Below are 12,422 nucleotides of genomic sequence, written 5' to 3'. Positions count from 1 at the left end.
TGTTTTTGCATTTTAAACACATGATTGTAAAATCACTTGTGTTATGCAAGCGATTATTTTTAATTTTCTTTTTTATTTCATTATCACTTTGATATTACTCAAAGGCATTTGAGGAACCCAGCCCCAATTTTTAACATTGTATGAGCATTACATAAGGTTCTAAATTATCTGTGTGTTTTCAAATTTACATAGTTTCAGGCCTGGGGTTGTGGCTCGGTGGTAGAGAACACTTGCCTAGCACGAGTGAGGCACTGGGTTCGATCCTCAACACTACATAAAAAACTAAATAAACAAAATGAAGATATTGTGTCCATCTACAACTAAAAAAAAAAAAAAAAGAAGAAAAAAGAAAAAAATTTTACATAGTTTCAATGGAGGTGAACTCATTTAAACTTTGGGGCAACCCTGCTAGGAGGTAGTTCCTCAGGTAGGAAGACCAGTAACTCCCCTTGAGTCAGCTGGTTAAAGGCTGAACAATTTATTGTTTAAATGTAGGTCATCTGCTCCCAATATGTGTTCTTTCCTAGGCAAGAAGGCTGCCTTCTAGGAATGAAGGGTTAAAAAAATACTCTGTGACTTGCACAAACACATGCACATGCTCACACTGAATGCAGCCCTGCTGCTTGCACATACGTGGTCTGACGCTTGTGTTTTGAGGATCTTCCCCGATTTGAATCTTGATTATTTGATCTTAATTATTTGGAAATCACAAAGCACTTCAAGGTTTTTCCTATTAAGAAATGCTCCCAGGGAGCAAAGTAACACAGAAAAAAAAAAAATGGGGCTGGGGAAATAGCTTAGTTGGTAGAGTGCTTGCTGCACATGCACATGGTCCTGGGTTCAATCCTCAGCACCACAAAAAGAAAAAAAAAAAAAAGAATATCTGTGTGTTTTCACAGAAAGAGCTGGGACACATTAAAGTACAGATAAAAGATAGAGAAAGTAAAGGCAGGATCTGGGGCTGTGGCTCAGCAGTAGCACACTAGCCTGACATGTGTGAGGCACTGGGTTCGATTCTCAGCACCACCTAAAAATAAAAGTCTATCAACAACTAAAACAAAACAAAACAAAAAAACTTGTAAAAGCAAAGGCAGAAAATCATTGGATTAACTATTTAATTCCACCACTACTTATTAAATACCTACTACTTGCCTGGCCTGATGCTTATCAAAAGCAGATTTCCAAAATGCCTTTAATACTTGACAAGATGAAAATAAGACAGAAAGCAAGCGGAAAAAGAAGGGAGGGGGAGGGAGGAAAGAGGGAGGAAGAGTATATTTCTAGTTGCTTGCAATACTTTGGAAACTTGGATTGAAAACTAAAGTTCAAAATTTGGTTTCTTTCTTTCTCTCTGTCTGATTTAAGGACTGAACCCAGGGTTTCTGGCTTTCCTTGTTTTGTTTTAGAAAACTTGAAATTTGATGCTTTCTAAGTATTTATTTATATCTTACATTGAAAATGAGTAAAAATATAATGAGAAGAAAGTAATGTGGGCAGTTCATGATTAGTAGCTGGATTTGTTTTGTTTTGGTACTGGGGATTAAACCCAGGGGCACTTTACCACTGAGCCACATCTCCAGCTCTTTTTAGTATTTTATTCAGAGACAGGATATCCATAAGTTGCATAGGGCCTGGCTAAATTGCAAAGGCTGGCTTTGAACTCTTGACCCTCCTGCCTCAGCCTCTTGAGCCTCAAGGATTATAAGCCTGCACTATTACATCTGACGGAGTAGCTGGTGGCTTCTTCTTCTTCTAATATTTTTAGTTGTAGATGGACACATACTTTTATTTTGTTTATTTAGTTTTTTTTTTTTTTTTTTTTTTTTTAATGTGGTGTTGTGGATTGTCCAGGACCTCACATATGCTAGGCAAGGGCTTTACCCCTGAGCCACCAACCCCAGCCCAGTAGCTGGCTTCTTAATGGAAGTATTTTTCCTGTTGTGTTAAAGTCTGTTTTTTGTTCCAAAGTTTGACTTTTTTGTACAAAAGCAAACAAACCAGAAACTGAAAACACAGTATGCTGTTGTACCCAAACTTAATTTATTTAACTTTCATTAATTAAAATTTGTAAATTTGCTGTACATAATGAGTTCATCTCCGTAACTAATGAGAAGGGTGGATGGACCCTGGCAAAGTCAAGATGCGAGAGTTTTGTGCGTGCATAAGCACACACAGGGGTGCCTGTGACTGTCATGGTGTGGGTGTGAGTATGTGATGTGTGTGAGGTTTAATTAAGGGATGAAGGCGTGGCATGATGGGGAGCCCTATTGGTAAGCAATGTTGTTGGTACCCTACTCAGGGATGACCTGGGAAGAGGAAGGACCTGCACAGGTTGTCATGAGGTGGCCCCTGGGCTGTCCAGTGAAGTGTCTTGTTATCTGAAGGAAATGTGTACTTTTTGAGGTGAGATCCATTCTGTGCCCTGAACCGAATGATTTTTCGTTTTTTGTTCTGATAACAAGCTGGTGGTAAGCTTCACTGAACTGAGAAATTGTAAACTCTTAGAAAAGGCTGTCTAAAGATAACAATTCAATGTTTCTTGGTAATGTATTCTGGATGAATCTGATAATTTAAAGCCCACTTCACCAAAATGGGAGTGGTGCTTTCGTCCTCTTTATCTTCAATTATGTCTAATCTGTTTCTAATTCAAACACAGTGCTGCTGTTGTCAGATCAAATATAGATTTTAAATGTTTTATGCTTCTCCACTGGGAAGGTTTAAAATGTACGAAGGCTGTCTGTCAGGACTGTGCCGGTTGAATCTAATAAAGTTTTAGATAAATTTAAAGGAAATAAAAGAGTACTTAAAAATGAAATGATTCATGGTTCATGAGATGGAACATGTTTAATGAATGGCAGTTTGGGAAAAGTTATGGTAGAGTCTCTATGGATCACCTGCTTCACCTCTACCAAGCTCTCCTTGAATAAATACATTGTGTCTTTCAGCTTTCAGGCAGGAGTTCAGAAACCAATTTAAAAATCAAGTCATCGCTGGGTTTGATGCAAACAGGGCTTCCTAAGCATAAGGGCACAGGGACTGTAATCCAAGGTTCTTCATTCCACATGAGGACACCTCCATCACTGAGAACAGATTGGAAAACATAGTTGCAGTTTTCAATCACCGAATAGGAATGCAGTTGTTACTGTTAATAGAATTCTTTTTTTTCCTGCTGATTTATGTAGATGCACTCCATAGAATAGCAAAGTGGAAACATGTTTGGAGATGATATTGGCATCCTTAGACCCGAGACCTGAGGTGTCAGTGCCAAGGTTATGTTTGTAGAAGCACTACCCTGGTAACATTTTTTTTTAAAGATCTCTTCCTGGATTTATAAATTTAGGGAGAGCAGGAAGAAATGTTTCATCAGAGCTCAGGTTTCATGCCTCTGTCTCATGGTATTGCCATTTGCCAGTCAGGAGTGTTTAACTGGGGCTTAAGGGCGCAGGCGCTGGTGCAGTTTGTCACCACATAGATTTTACTTGGGCTTGCTTCTAATCCTTTTTGGACTGCCAGCAGGTATATGTCTTGCTGCATTGGGTCTTTCCTGGTTTGGTTTTGGAAGGATTGTTCTGGAGTATCTTTTAAATATTAATTAAAATTTGTGCTTAAAAAGAAAAAGCTTTGAAGTTTTAAAGCCATAATCCTTTTAGGCCCCCATCCTCTCTCTCTCTCTCCACCAAGTTTATTTTAAGAGCAACAATATTTTTATCTGGGGTAAGACCTTAGCCTGATAAAGAATGGTAGGACTAAGCTGATTCCTAGGAAGAAAATAAAATCAAATTACTGATCTCTTAGCTCTTTGGTTTGACCCATTTACGAAAGTAACATTAAAAATCTGAGAAAAAGGCATTTCCTTCATGGATGACCCCCCTTGAATCTTTCTTTTCTGTGCAATCTTAAGGTCAAATTCCTCTAAAGGAGCAATATATATATATATTTTTCTCAGCCAGACTCTATAGGGATGAAAGAAAATTCTTCGCATTTATTTGTAGTGGCTTATCTGTTTAGTTGCTTTCAGACTGGTTTGTGTTTTCTATTCATCTCAAGATGTGTGTAGACTGTGCTGCCGGGAAGCAATTCCATGTTCTTTTATTATTATTATTGCCACTATTATTATTGTTGTTGTTATTATTTTGTGTTGCTGGGGATCAAACCGGGGATCTCACACTGAGTAAGTGTGAGCTGACCAGTGAGCTACACCCCAGCCCCATTTCCATTTGTTTTTCTCACTGGGTAGGTTTTCCCACTGGGCATCCCTTGGAGCTTTGTACCTGGGGTAACCACCGACATTCCAAATAGAGAGAATGAGGATGCAGCTGTGAAGCCAGGGTACTGTCCTTCATGTACTTGGACTGGGTCAGAGGGGCCTTTGGAGGCAAGAAATGCCATCTGTGCTTCTACATGAGCTGAGGTTATGCTAGTTTTTAACAACTCATCTCTGAACTTCTTTCTCAGTTTTGACCCCAGTGCAGTTTCTGTCTGTATACAATGCAAGAAAGTGAATCAGGCTTATTTCTTTAAAGGTCAGTCCTAGCCCTTCTAATTAGCTAGCGTGGATCATCTTGATTTCTGTTGTTTTTTTTGGAAATGGAAGTCCTTTTGGTACCACATAGTCCTTATTGAAAGGAAGGAAGGAAGGAAGAAAGGAAGGAAGGAAGGAAGGAAAATGAACTGATTAAAATCTCGTCCTCTAATTCAGAGGTTTTTAGTTTTGTATGTGGCTGAAGACTTTATGAACCTAATATAACTATAGAGATGTAGGACAAAGGGGTAAAATAGTATAGTTTTAGTATTTTTCAAGTCTGTTGAAAGAGAAAGAAAAAAGAAAGAAAAGAAAGAAGGGAAGGAGGGAAGGAAGGAAGGAAGGAAAAGGTACACCACAGGGTGTCTGGTCTGCTCAGGGTCCATTTCTGTTACACTCTTTGTCCCCAGAAGGAGAAGGGAATGAGGCGGCAAGTACCAGAATGTCATAAAAATCAAGGGCAAGAGGAGTGAGCCGGGTACAAAAAAACATTGCCCAGATGTCAGAAAATGTCACCCTGGCATCCGTAGTCAAAGGGATGTGTTCAGGGAATTGTCAGGCTTCTGACATTAATTGATGCCCCCAAGCCAAACAAGGAGGAAATATATATTACACTGAGGAGGTTTTTTTTTTTTTTTTTTTTGGACAAAGTACATTATGCACTGATAAGCCATTTACGCTTCCCCCAGACAAGAGTTAATTCAGGGATGGAGGATGGCTGCTTTAGAAATTTAATGAAATGACACTCAAAAGTGAAAACATTGCTCCTTCATGGAGAAAAGGCAAAATGGGTGGGAAAGGCTAAATTGGTGAGAAGACTGAGAGTAGGAGGAAGAATTAGCAGGCTGGATGAAAAAATTTATTGTTCTAATATTTTCCCACTAAAGGCCAGTAGAAGAAATACACATAGACATGCACACACACACATTGCAAAAGGATGATGAGTTCTGTTATTTGTACAAGGAGAGAAAATGATTTTCTGAATATTAAAAGGATCCTAGATGTCTTAGTCTATTCTCTGTTGCTATAACAGAATGCCACAGACTAGGTAATTTTCAAGGAAAATAAGTTTATTTCTCATAGTTCTAGAAGCGGGAAATCTAACATCAAAGTGCTGGCATTTGGCAAAGGCCTTCTTCTGGTGTCACCCCATGGCAGAAAGTGAGATGGTAAGGGAGAGAGAGTGAGTGAGAGTGATGAACTTGCTTTTGTAACTAAGCCACTCTGTTGTTAATGAAACCAGTCCCACCATAGCGGCAGAGCCCTCATGATCTGTCACCCCTTAAAGGTCCCATCTCTCAGCATTGTTGCATGGAGGATTAAGTTTCCAACTTTGGGGGACACCTTTATTTTATATTTATTTATTTATGGTGCTGGGGATTGAACCCAGGGCCTTGTGCATGCGAGGCAAGCACTCTACCAACTGAGCTATATCCCAAGCCATGGGGGACACCTTTAAATCATACCACTAGACTATAAGACAACAATTATCTATCTATTTATCTCTCTCTCTCTCTCTCTCTCTCTCTCTCTATCTATCTATTTGGTACTGTGGATTGAACTCAGGGGCACCTATCTACTGAGCTACATCCCCAGCCCTTTTTTGTATTTTTTATTTAGACAGGGTCTAGTTGAGTTGCTTAGGGCCTCCCTAAGTTGCTGAGCCTGGCTTTGAACTTGAGATCCTCCCGAGCCACTGGGCTTATAAGTGTGTGCCACTGCACCCAGCCAATATCTATATTCTTTTGGTGAAAAGATATTTCAGAATGTTAGAGAAGAAGCATTAGGGACGAAAGAGCTGAATTCCCAGTCATCTGATGATTACACAACAGACCAGAGAGTTACATGCAAAGAGGAAATTGGTATTCAATGTCAACTTCTCTTGTGGTGTCTCTCTAGGGGTCGCCCTTCTCTGACCTTTTGTTTCCAGGAAAAGAATCTGGCTAGTCCTTGACTTAGTAGTTACCCTCTGGAAATCTGATATGAAGCTAGGATCATACTGGAATCTGTCACTGACATAGAAAAAGTTTGTGATGTAAGCTTTCTCTTTAAAGAATTGCCAGTCAAGGTAGAATGCCAAATGGATACACACAAAATAAATACAGATTATAGAAAAGGACTAGAAGCCTCCCAGCTTATACCCCACCCTTTACCAGGCCTTATGTCTGGGGTTAATTTGCTCGAAAATTTCACAATCTCTCAGTGGTGCCTGAGACCAGTTAGCCAGCATTGCTGTCTAGACAGAGCTACTGTGCACCAGTATCAGGACTTGAATGTGCTGCTGTTTCTCTCTGACCTTCCAATGCTTCAGTGGGGTTGACCAGATGCCCAGAGGAACTCTGTGCCTGGTGCTTTATGGGTTTTGTGGCAGAATTCAGGTTCCAGGAGGGCATCCTGGCAAGCAGGTCACTCTTGCTGGTCAGTGCAATTGTTCTACCATTGGGTCATAAGAGACTGGGCTGCCAGAATGGTACCAACAAGCTGATTTGGAGTGATCTCACACTGAGTGAGGATGACTTGGACTTTGGGTTACTAATGGTTCATTGCTGATCTTTTAGACTTATATTAGACATTTTGGCTTTAACTGTGGTGTTATTTCTGGCCTGTGGGTGGCAGGGTAATGGCAAGCATTCTTTACCCTATGTGACCCCCACTCTTGGCACTCAGGGTGGTCATCCCTCCTCCTTCACAGGCTCTGTGCCACATGTCAAGCAGTCCTGGGGTGGCTATGCTTATCTCCAAGGTTGTATAAAACTCTTACTCCCTAAAACCAGTGGGCCCTTCCAACAGATGTAGTCTCTTGCCTCAGAGGGATGTGGTGATGTTCTGTTTTCCCTGGTCCATCCTAAGCCATGCTGACCAATGGATGGACATGCCCTAGAGGTCAGTTCTTCTTGCCCCCTGCTAGTAGCCAACTGAAGGTAAGGATTCCATTAACATTGGAAAAGGTAACATTTCAGGGATGGAGTATTTGGCCTAAAGAGTTCAAGAGAAGACAAGGGCTGGAAGATATAATGTTTTACCTTCATGCCATAAAATTCCCAATATAATATGAGCAGAAAATGTATGATGGTTTTCATTTCCTACAGTCTCTGGTCACTGTCAATGAAGCACAGTGACAACTTTTAAGAGAGTCTTTGGAGACCAGTGTCCATGGGATCCATGGCAGATGATGTCATGTCATGCATTTTCTAATGGCTGTAAGCAGAATGTAAAATGTGGTTCCAGGGGGCTGCAGATCACAAACCAGCTCTGAAGAGCCTTGCATTGTGAGCCAAAAGCTGCTGCTGCCTTTCTTCGTGCATGAGAGATACAAAATCCACTAGGAATGGTGCAGCTGACAGCAAGAGCACAGAGATGGCACCTAACAATTATCATGTATCTTCCTATAACCAATATAACGAGAACCTCTTCTCTATCATTCTAAATCTTCACCTTGCTTCACAATAGTTTATATTTTTTAGTCAAAATGAAAAAATAAGGGCTGGGGATGTGGCTCAAGCGGTATCGCGCTCGCCTGGCATGCGTGCGGCCCGGGTTCGATCCTCAGCACCACATACCAACAAAGATGTTGTGTCCCCCGAGAACTAAAAAATAAATATTAAAAAAAAAAATTCTCTCTCTCTCTCTCTCTCTCTCTCTCTCTCTCTCTCTCTCTCTCTCTCTCCCTCTCTCACTCTCTCTTTAAAAAAAAAAAAAAGAAAAAGAAAAAATAAAGTTGCTAGGGGGCTCAAACCCCCTAGAAGTGGTCCTAGCAGAGTCTCATTTAATGAATAACTAGTGTTCTGTTTTTCATTGACTCATCAGCATTAATCATTAAAAATTTTTAATTCTCACTTATGACATAGTTAAAGCCCATAAAATATACACGATAAACTAATACATGAATCCTAATGTTTTACTAAGATTTGTTTCAGATTTATTTTTAAAAATAAGTAAGTTCAACATTATAGATAGAGCGAAAATGTACTTTTGGTGCATCCTCTTCCTTCCCATGGCAGAGAAGGCCTGTCTCCCCTAGTGCTGATGATTTGAGATGCTCAGAAGGTGATCCTGAGTCAGAGATCTGAGTGCAAGTATTTTATGTGAGAACTGATCCTGAAAGCACCTGTAGGCAGTAGAGAAATAGGTCTGGGAGGGAAAGGAAGCTAGTGAGAGTGTGGTGATGGGCAGGTTATTTGTGTGGGCGATTGGGACTCAATCTACAAGAGACTTTATGGGACTATGCAGATGTGACTCTGAATTGTGACCTGCCAGATGCTTTCTGTTGTTTGGTTTTAAGCTCGTTGGCAGTTCAGGCCTGGCTTTTTAGGAGGCTGAGTACTCTCCTGCAGCCTTAAGGCAGAGTGAAAGGCATCTAAAATGATGAGCTGGTGCACAGGAAGAGGGGATTCAAAGGGGATGTAGGTCAGGCCTGACAGCATAAGCTGTGGCCAGTGTTGTTCCACCTGCTCCGAGCTTCACACATTTGTGTGTATGTGTGTATAAATTATAAATATGCATAAACATTGTGTTTTTTCTTGCACAGGTTATACTACGTCCTGTGGGTTTTTAAGTTGTTTTATTTTTGTTTTTGTTTTTGGTACTGGGGACTGAACCCAGGGAGCTTTACCACTGAGCTACACCGAGTTAGTCCTTTTTATATTTCATCTTGAGGCAGTATCTTGCTAAGTTGCTTAGGGTCTTGCTACATTCTGAGGCTGTTTTTTTTTTTTTTGTACTGGGGATTGAACTCAGGAGCACTCAACCACTGACCCCCATCCCCATCTCTTTTTTTTTTTTTTTGTATTTTATTTAGAGACAGGGTCTCACTGAGTTGCATAGGGCCTTGCTAAGTTGCTGAAACTGGCTTTGAATTCAAGATCCTCCTGTCTTGGCCTCCTGGGTTGCTGGGATTAGAGGCATATGTTACCATACCAGCTCCAATTCCAGGGTCTTGTACATGGTAGGCAATCCACTTTTTTATTTTAGTGTTGTCAAATCTAATACTGTTCTTTGTGGATTGTGCTTTGACTTTACATTTTAAAAAATCTTTTCTTTCCTGATATCACAAATGCATCCAATATTTGTACCTAAATGTTTTGTTTCTCACCTGTGTACTTTTAGCCTCTGTGAGATGAGGTAGGAATTTGAGTTTCTGGCTTATAGTCCCAGAATCATTTACAGGATGGTCTACTCTGTTCCTACTGACTTGTAGTGCAGCTTTGAACTTGGACCAGGTTCTTTTTTGCATGTGGGTCTGTGTTTAGATGTATTTTCTTTGATGGGTCTACTCTTATCATTTAAAATTTTCTTGGGTATTCTTTGTTCTTTTTTAGCTAAATTTCAAGTTCACCTTGTCAAGTTATGTGAAATGCTCTTTTAGAATTTTGATTAGAGTACATTGGATTTATAGAATTGTCTGGGGAGAATTATCATTTTTATATAGCAAGTCTTTCTTGTGAGCAAGGTTTATGTTATATAGCTCTTCTTTATAACCTTTGTTAACATTTTACAACTCTCCCTTGTATATCTTTTGTTAGATTTATTTCTAAATATCTGCAAGACTCGGCCCAGGCACCTCCTCTTCCAAGCAGGCCTCATGGACGCTCTCAGGAAAACTGACTGTTCTCCTTTTACGTCCCTCCCACGTTACCTGGGTTACTCTGGCTGGACTCGAAGTTCCTTGAGAGCAGGGGCTGTTCCCAAATCATCTCTCTAGTCTTGTTTCTGAATGAATGAAAAAATGAGCACTAATTGTAAAGAACAATCCAGCTTCAGAGTCAAGTGGGTGTAGGGAGACTGAGGAACCACACTACTTCTTTCCCAAGTGAGCTAAACTTCCTCTGGAGTTTCAGAAGAGAACTGGGGTGAGAAGAGCTGTCAGCTCTCCCGTACGTGTTGAGACAGCAGCACATGAAAGAAAAGCTTGATAAATTACGTCTTATAAAACTTGGAGAATCCATCTAGGTATTTTTTTTAAAAGATATTCATCAATTGTTCCAAATCCACTTAGTAGTCTTTAGAATTGTTTTATGATCATTTTCAGTAATAAGCAAAGCCCTCAGAGGGGAAAGATTCATAAATGGTTCCTTAGATGAAAATTATGTAGTTATGACATTACTCTAGTTTTCAGGTTCAACATCAAAGAAACTTTGTCAAAGCATTTTCTCATATTTGCTTTTCCCTTCTCTCCCCCACATCACCGATTGAATCTATAGGTACAGATCCAACAATCTTTTTTTTGGTACCAGGGATTGAACCCAGGGATGCTTAACCATTGAGCCATCCCCAGCTCTTTTTTTAAAAAATATTTTTTAAAATATTTTTTTTAAATATCTAGAGGCAGGGTCTCACTGAGTTGCTTAGGGCCTCACTGAGTTGCTGAGGCTGGCTTTGAACTCATGATCCTCCTGGCTCAGTTTCCTGAGCTGCTGGGATTATAGGTGCGCACCACTGCACCTGGCTCAGATCCAACAACCTTGAGAAAAGAGCAGAACCAGGAAAAAGCACCCGGAGGCATGGTAGGGATGAGAATCTAACAAAGAAAGGCAAGGGGACAGATCTCCCAACTATCCTTTTTTTCTGCTTTATTAGTTTTAATACAGTTCTAGATTAGAATACAATGTTTGTATCAACTAAGCCCAGGGCAGCCATCCTAAACTATATTTCATTGACTCCTATTTCACAAGTATTTACTAAGTGTTTGGATGAAAAACGTTTGGAAAGGGGCTTCCTTCAATGTACAGATCAGTACATTAAAGTCTCTGAGAAGTCCTGTGGTAAAAACCTGTTGAGCTGCATGTTACATAGTTTTTCTCAACATTTATTTGATTATAAAAATCCTTCTGTATGGAGTACCTATTAGCATATTGCAGAAACCTATAATTTGGATAAAAATAGGATTAAAAATAGCCTTTTAGGGGGACACATGTTTCATGTGGTAAAGAATATTCTGAAGTAGTGGAGAATTAATGAAACATCTTCAACAACCTGAAAAGCAATGTCAGAAAATTTAGAAAGTGCTGTCAAAAACCTATAAATATACATCCTATTGTGTGGCAATGTGGCAAAATGCTGCATGATGCATTAAAATCTTTAGCTTATAACCCTATAATCTTCTAATGACATGTTCCTACATTATAAATTTTATCTGCAAAATGACTCCTATCATAAATATTATGCTTGAATTATAGAAGTATGCTCTAACCTTAACTATTTAACTATAAAGCATTCCATGAAATAAGAAAGTAATACTTTCAGATAATAAGACTACCAGGGTGAACACATGATTAAAAATTACAACTGGATATGGTGGTGCATGCTTGTAATCCCAGCTACTCTAGAGGCTGAGAGGCATGAGGATCACAAGTTTCAGGCCAATCTGAGCAATTTAGAACTTATCTCAAAATAAATAAAAAAGCCTGCAGGTTTGTAGCTCACTAGTAGAGTGCCCCTGAGTTCAATCTCTAGTACTGCCAAACGTACAAAAAAAAAAAAAAAAAAAAAATTAAATCTCTTACTTAATTAAATTAAATTAATTAATTTATGTTTGTAGGGCTGGGTGTTGACCCCAGGGCCTTGTATGTGCTAGGCAAGCTCTCTACCACTGAGTTTCACCCTCAGACCTAGTGCCTTCATTTTATTTTTATTTGGGTACTGGGGATTAAACCCAGGGGTGCTCTACCATTGAGCCATATCCCCAGCTCTTTTTATTTTGTATTTTGAGAGAGGGCTTGCTAAGTCACTAAGGCTGGCCTTGAACTTACCATCCTCCTGCCTCAGCCTCCCCAGTTGCTGGGATTATAGGCATGTGCTACCATATGAGGCTGGTGCCCTCATTTTAGGAAGAAGGAAATTGACAATTTATTTCTGAAGTCCTTAAGGAGAAATAATGTAAAAAAAATGATGGGAAGCACTT

The 12,422-nt window shown here is 39.8% G+C and overlaps 1 non-coding gene across 1 annotated transcript; it reads right to left on the bottom strand.

Moving 5' to 3' along the window:
- Positions 1–5,887: 5,887 nt before the first annotated feature.
- Positions 5,888–5,960, bottom strand: Trnaa-cgc (transfer RNA alanine (anticodon CGC)). Its single transcript has one exon. It is a non-coding gene; the product is annotated as a tRNA-Ala (tRNA).
- Positions 5,961–12,422: the final 6,462 nt, after the last annotated feature.

Source organism: Urocitellus parryii, chromosome 1 (genome assembly GCF_045843805.1).
Source record: "Urocitellus parryii isolate mUroPar1 chromosome 1, mUroPar1.hap1, whole genome shotgun sequence".
In the NCBI taxonomy this organism is placed as follows: Eukaryota; Metazoa; Chordata; class Mammalia; order Rodentia; family Sciuridae; genus Urocitellus; species Urocitellus parryii.
This window is presented reverse-complemented; position numbering and strand designations above follow the sequence as displayed.